Raw genomic sequence first — 7,320 nt, 5'->3', positions numbered from 1 at the left:
GGGTAATAGAAGAGTCGCAAAGTCCGTGGGTCTCTCCTGCTGTTTTGGTAAGGAAAAAAGATGGAACGTTGAGATTTTGCGTCGATTATAGAATGGTCAATGCAATAACTAAAAAAGATTCGTTTTCTTTGCCTAGAATAGTTGACATTTTCGATCAGCTTTCGGGAAACTTTTGGTTTTGCACTCTGGATCTTAAAAGTGGTTATTGGCAGGTAAAGATTTGTCTTGAAGATAGAGAAAAGCCTTTTCTATTGGACGTGGGTTATGGCAATTCACTGTAATGCCTTTTGGGCTGTGTAATGCCCCTGCTACCTTTGAACGTTTAATGGAAAAAGTATTGCGAGGATTATTATATAAAATTTGTTTGGTTTATTTGGACAATGTAATAATTTTCGGTAAAAATTTTAATAAAATGCTGGAAAATTTAAAGAAAGTGCTTTCACAGTTACGTTCTGTTAATCTTAAAGTAAAAACCCTAAAAAGTGTATTCTCTTTGCAAAAGAAATAAAATATTTGGGACATATAGTCTCTTCGGGAGGTGTTACTACAGATCCGGAAAAGATCTCTGCTGTGAGGAATTGGCCGATTCCACATAACAAGAATCAGCTTCGAAGTTTCCTAGGGTTTTGCTCATATTATCGGAAATTTGTAAAAGGATTTTCTTCTTTGGCCAAACTTTTCTATGCTCTAACAGAGAATCAGGTTAAATTTTCTTGGAACGAGAAGTGTCAAAGTGCATTTTTAGAGTTGAAACGAGTGTTATCTTCTTCTCCAATGTTATCCTTCCCGAGTGGGGAGGGAGCATTTATTTTGGACACTGACGCTTCGAATATTGGAATTGGCGCAGTCCTTTCACAAAAGCAAGAGGGTGAAGAAAAAGTCATTGCTCATTTCAATCGTGTACTTAGTAAGTAGGAATTATTGCGTTACTCGTCGAGAACTCTTAGCGATAGTCGATTCTATTAAATTTTTCCGGCATTACCTTTTGGGGCGGAAGTTCTTGATCCGTACGGATCATGTTTCTCTTAGGTGGTTGATGTCCTTCAAAGACTTAGAAGGGCAATTGGCGCGTTGGCTGGAGAGACTCCAGCAATATGAGTTTGAAATTATTCATCGCAAAGGCTTGATTCACAAAAATGCCGATGGGCTTTCTAGACGACAATGTGAATCATTTGGTTGCGAATATTGTGTCAAAGTGGAAAGGAGGCAGATGGAAGAATCAAGAAAATCAGTCGCTCGTATTATTCTCATAGGAGAAACTCTTCAAGATTGGCGCAAGGAGCAATTGGAGGACGTTAGCATTGCTTCTATTTACCGCGGGAAGGAAACGGGAATACGTCCGTCTCGTTTTGAAATACCCGCTGGAGATGTCTCCGCCCGGATATATTGGTCTTATTGGGATGCTTTGAGTTTAAAGGATGGGGTTCTTTACAAGAGGTGAAAAGCACCGAATCTTAAGTCGAGTATTTTTCAGTTTATTGTTCCTCGAAGCCGTGTTAACCAGATTCTAGAGGAGGCGCATGATTCTTTTTTTGGAGGACACTTTGGAGTCAATAAAACACTCGAAAAAATCCGAAAGCGGTTTTATTGGGCCTCCTGTAAACAAGATGTGGAGGAATGGTGCAAAACTTGCAAAGTTTGCGTGTCTAAAAAAGATCCTTTGGAGAAGGGAAAGTCCCCATTACAAATTTATAATGTTGGGACACCATTCGAAAGATTACAAATGGACATACTTGGCCCTCTTCCTATTACTACTTCCGGAAATAAGTATCTCCTCGTCATTGTTGACTGTTTCACCAAATGGGTAGAAGCTTTTCCTCTCAGAAATATTAGGGCAAGTACAGTGGCAGAAGTCTTTGTTAATCAAGTCATTTCTAGACACGGGATCCCTTTGGAAGTCCATACGGATCAGGGGAAAAATTTTGAGTCCAAATTTTTCGCAGAATTGATGAATCTCCTTGGAATTCGGAAAACGAGAACAACTGCTCTGCATCCGCAATCGGATGGACAAGTCAAGCGGCAACATCAGACTATTGTTAATTATTTGGCGAAGTATATTTCTGAAAATCAGAAAGATTGGGATCGCTGGATCCCTATGTTTTTATTGGCTTACAGATCTTCTAAACACGAGACTACTAAAGTAACTCCCGCCGAGCTGTATTTTGCCCGAGATCTTAGGTTGCCGTTAGATCTGCTTTTAGGAAGTCCTCCAAGGGAAAGATCTCAGTCGGTTGGAGGTTTTATTGGGAATTTGAAGGAGAAATTGGACAGGATTCATTTCAACGTTAGGGAACGTATGGATGTAAAGTCTTCACGAGCAAAGTCTTGGTATGAATTGAAAGCCAGGCACTCTTTTTCAAGAAGGGGAAAAAGTTTGGTTTTATAATCCTCGAAGGATGAAAAGTAGAGCCCCTAAATTGCAGAGCAATTGGGAAGGACCTTTCTTAATAGTGAAAAAGTTGAATGATGTGGTCTATTGTATTTAAAGGTCTGTGAGACATAAGAAGAGAATTGTGCATTTGGATAGGTTGGCTTCCTTTTCCGAGAGACAATAGAGTTTGATAGGGAACTGGGCTTGTTATGGATTAGGTTGGGTGTGATAATTTGTGGGGAAGGTTAATTACGGTAGAAATTAAAATTGTGTTGCATTGTTTACTGCGCGTGTTATTTTGTTCTTAGAAATTTACGGAAGCTGAAGCGGTCGTAACTTCTCGCCAAGTTGGACATCTTGGGAGCTGACTTGTTGCCGAACCTTATACCGGTGAAGGATAAGTTACGAAGCTAGAAGACTGCCTCTCTCACGGTTGTTTGATCCGTGGTTTTTCCGTGAGACATAGGGCAAATGCCGAGGCAGGGACTTGGGGAGTCTTTCGAGACGTTGGGTCCACGGTAAGCTTCCTCCCCTCCCTTGTTTGAAGATTTAGAAGAGGAGCAGCGACATCTCCGACAACTTCGGGAGCTGAGAGGAGGCCTGTGTTGGGAGGCGAGATCTCCTGCGAGGGAACTGATGAGGGGTCGCCCTGGAGTCGGCAGGGGGGAGAGAGTATCTCCTTCCGGAAGATGTCGATTGGGAACTCGCTCCATGAGGAAGAGGACACGGTCCTGGACTTCCAGAGTACGGTTGGGACCGAGGAGAAGACGGTGCTCGGTAACCTGTGGCAGCAGCCCAGGGTAGGGCAAGAGGCCGTCCCGGTACCCTGGAATCGTACGGAAAAGTTCGCCCAGTCAGAAAATTGCCCCTCCGGATTGTCGGGACGACAATCGGAAGGGGGGGGGGGGGCAGTGTTGCGCCCGTGCCGAGACATTCGTACTTGTGGGCTGAAATTGGCTCCGCTCCGCAGAAATTTCAAGCCGAAGCGCTATCCTTGACAACGGGGACGCATAGAATTATTGATTTAATTACCGCCTGTCAGATTGATCTGGTGACTCGTTTTGTTCGGACCGGTTTCCCAGAACTCTATTGTATTTCGTTCTGAGCCTGAATAAACTCGAGTTCTTTTATAATTACAAGAGTAGTTATTTCTGCGATCCCGGGAGTACGCGGTGTATACGAATAATTTGTGTGTGTGTGTGTGTGTGTGTGTGTGTGTGTGTGTGGGTAAGTGTGGGTGTGGGTGGGGGGTGGTGTGTGTGTGTGTGTGTGTGTGTGTGTGTGTGTGTGTGTGTGTGTGTGTGTGTGTGGTTTTAGGACCATTCCAGAATAGGTTGCAAATGCCAGTTGCGAAGGATGTAATAACACTTTTCCAGTGGTAGTTGCTATCCTTCGCAATTGGCAATGGGGCATTTGCAAGCTATTTTGGAATGGTCCTTAAGGATAAAAATATTGTTCTATTAAAATAAGCCCATTTATTTTAGCTAAAATGTTTGTACAGTTTATCTTTTTTTTTCTCTTTAACTTAAAGAAAATAAGAGAGAAGATGAACTGTGCAAGAAGTTCAGCTAAAATAAACAGGCTTATACATATATATAATAACTTTTTTCTAGATTTTTCGAAAAATGTGGTTTTTCGGGGGTAATTGGATGGGACACATATTGCCATTTTTCCACCAGAAACTGAGAGGGAATATTTATTTATTAATAGAAAGTTATGCCATTCATTAAATGTGTTAGCTGTAAGTATATAAGTATTCTGTAATGCTAAAATATATAGACAATATAATATAATACTAATAATACATAATAAATTACTAAATAATGTGATGTGATTTTAGATTTGTGATTCCAACTGCGAAATTCTTGCTGTAAATAGTGCCCATGGTGGCCGAACACATGATGCTCGAGTGTTACGATCATCGAAAATATTTGCTCATTTAGAACGGAAACACAGAGAGGGTGAAATAAATTCATGGCTTTTAGGTAAGAAATTATATTGTCCAGTAATAATATTGATATACAAAAATAATCGAATGCTTGCTTTACTGAATTTTTTAAATAGTATTTTTTTTATTTTCTTTATTTCTCTTTTTATTCTTCTTTTCTACATCTGTCAAAAAAGGCTGTGTTGGTTAAAAACTCACATTGTAAATTTATTATGATTATTTTAGTTTTAATAATTGAAACTGAAAAATATTCTTTAATTGTACGTTGTAGGTGATTCTGCTTACCCTCTTTTACCATTTTTGCTGACGCCGAAGCTAAATGAAGTTCAGGAAAGGAACTCCAGGCGCTAGGTACACAGAACATCATGTCCGAACTCGTGTGTCTATAGAGCGATGTTTTGGGTCATTTTAAAGGGTCGTTAGCGTTGTTTACGAAAGGAAAGAGCTTTACATTATCGTCCACAATTCGCTGGCATTTTTACTTTTTAATGTTTTTATTATTTCATAGTTTTCTTTAGTCTCGATCGGGGTACTTTCCGATTCACGCATGATGCGCATGATGCATCATTTATCAATCACAGTCGAATTTGAAGGGAATAATTGACTGTGATCGGTCAATTTCTTAAGGCTTGTAAGACTTAAGACACAAGACAGTATTGTGCGTTACTAAAAACAAAGATTTAAAGCATAAAATATTGTTTTAAAATTATAAAGTCAACCATTTTGCTCAGTCCCTTATTCTGAATGTAGGTTACAAGTTGCTATTTTATAATTTTACTATTTATTGCGATGTATAGAGGACAGTTCCTTATTATGAAATAGGATTCTAATATGAGATATTATGTGATATGATTTCATAATGTGTCCCATATGGGGACATATATGAGGGTCTATTAGTTTAGCAGAAACTCCGCTATCTTATAGGATCTTTTCTCATAATAGGGGACTTTCCTCTATTAATTAATTAAATATTTTTTTTTCATACTTACAGCTATCATCGTCAATGCTTGTTGCGTTCTGCATAATATGGCAATCAGATGGGGGATTCCATACGATGAAATACATCTGGATGAATTGGACATTGCACCACCAATACCATATAATGGTGTTAACGAAGAAAATGGAGAACAAACCCGAAATCGAGTGATCCAGTGGTATTTTTCTAATTAATCTTTCTCGATGTTGTCATCTGATTGTATCTTTTCAAATACAAATGTATTATATTGTGATATTTTCTGAGCGATTAAAACGTTTCTAATAGTTTTTAACGTTTTTGTCATTAACTTTTGTATTTACTAAGTAATTAAGGTGTTTGTTAAACATTTTTTGAACAATGCTAATTTCTTGTATTTAATCAGGTTAATTGTAAGATCGATGAAATATGAAGCAAAGTCATAATTGTTCTTGAATTTAAATTGTAAAAGAAATAATATTTGTAAACACATTACTGTGTGATAAAATATATGTTTATATTTTTGTAACAAATAATATTTGTGAACACATAATATTACAATATTATTTGTAAACACATAAATAATATTTGTAAACACATTATTGTGCGATAAAATATGTTTATATTTTTATACAAATACACGTGTACTTTATTCTTTTATTCTAAATATTGCGGAGCGTAAGACCAAATAATATTCGTTAAATCATCCACCTTTTTATCTAACAATATCAGAAGTTCAATATGTTTCTGGTGAGCTTTTTTTTTAAATTTTAAATCTTCTTTGGTTATGGCCATTTTTTCCTCTTTTAGTTGCAATAATCGTTCCTGAATATGAGACTAATCCGAGGTATGCTGTTGCAACAAATGTTTTACATCTTGTTTCTTAAATTTCTTGTTACCGGTATCTAAAGAATTTAATTCAATAATATTATGATTAATCTATTGTTGAAGACCGCAACAATATTTTATTTTATTTTTTCGACCTTCCGAAATTCTATTATTGAAGGAAATAATAAATTATTCCCTTTAATAATAGAATTTCGGAAGGTTGAAAAAATAAAATAAAATATTGTTGCTATTACACGAGTCGTCATTAGTAATTAATTTTAGTTACCTATCAGAATATCTCCTCTTGCTTTTTGGAGTCTCCATATTCTCTATAGAAGCGAGTACATTGAAGGATTTCTGAAACATAGCAAAATATCTGTATTGTAAATACAAGGAATAAACACATCGTGCAGAGAAGAAAACATCATACATCATTATTTATGGAAGATTCTCTGCGTCGCCTATCACGTCACTATGGGGGTGTTTCTGAAATTTATTAAGATAACAAAAATTAATATTATCATTTTAAAACTCTAAAATAGTAAAATAACATTACTTCAACATTACTCTGCCAGAAGGATCTTGCTGCATCTTGCAGTCCACAGGAGCCCGAAGTCTTCAGGTCGTCAACGTTTATCACGTCACTATGAAGGTGTTTCTGAAATTTATTATGATAACAAAATTAATATTATTATTTAAAAATTCTAAAATAGTAAAATAACATTACCTCAGAATTACTTTGCCAGGAGGATCTTGCTGCATCTTGCAGTCCACAGGAGCCCGAAGTCTTCAGGTCGTCAACGTTTATCATGTCACTATGGGGATGTTCCTGAAATTTATTATGATAACAAAATTAATATTATCATTTAAAAACTCTAAAACAATAGAACAGTAAAACAACATTACCTCAACATTACTCTGCCAGGAAGATCCTGCAACGTTACTCTGCCAGGAAAATCTTGTTGCATTTTGCAGTTCCCGGGAGCCCGAAGTCTTCCAGGTCTGCAAACTCTCTAAGGTCGAGAACTCCTTTGGACTTTGTGACTCATTTAGTGTCGGCCTTATCTGAATAAAAACAATAAAAATAAACTATTATCGTCAATATAGTTTTTCCTTTGGAAATGTCATACATCCCGCTGACCAGTGCCAGAAATGGGATTGCGAGTCACCGAAAACCGAGCAGTGGGGATACGTACACGACGAGAAAGCACGTACATGAGC

The 7,320-nt window shown here is 37.3% G+C and overlaps 1 long non-coding RNA gene across 1 annotated transcript; it reads left to right on the top strand.

The window, feature by feature from the left end:
- The first annotated feature begins 3,949 nt into the window (after positions 1–3,949).
- LOC112456653 lies at positions 3,950–5,650 on the top strand. The gene is made up of 4 exons (XR_003040997.1): positions 3,950–4,112; positions 4,212–4,356; positions 4,591–4,670; positions 5,311–5,650. It is a non-coding gene; the product is annotated as an uncharacterized LOC112456653 (long non-coding RNA).
- The last annotated feature ends 1,670 nt before the right edge of the window (positions 5,651–7,320 follow it).

Source organism: Temnothorax curvispinosus, unplaced genomic scaffold (assembly GCF_003070985.1).
Source record: "Temnothorax curvispinosus isolate PA1 unplaced genomic scaffold, ASM307098v1 QBEX01007054.1, whole genome shotgun sequence".
NCBI lineage: Eukaryota > Metazoa > Arthropoda > Insecta > Hymenoptera > Formicidae > Temnothorax > Temnothorax curvispinosus.
Note: the sequence above shows the minus strand (reverse complement) of the source record. Positions and strands in the feature narration are given on the sequence as shown.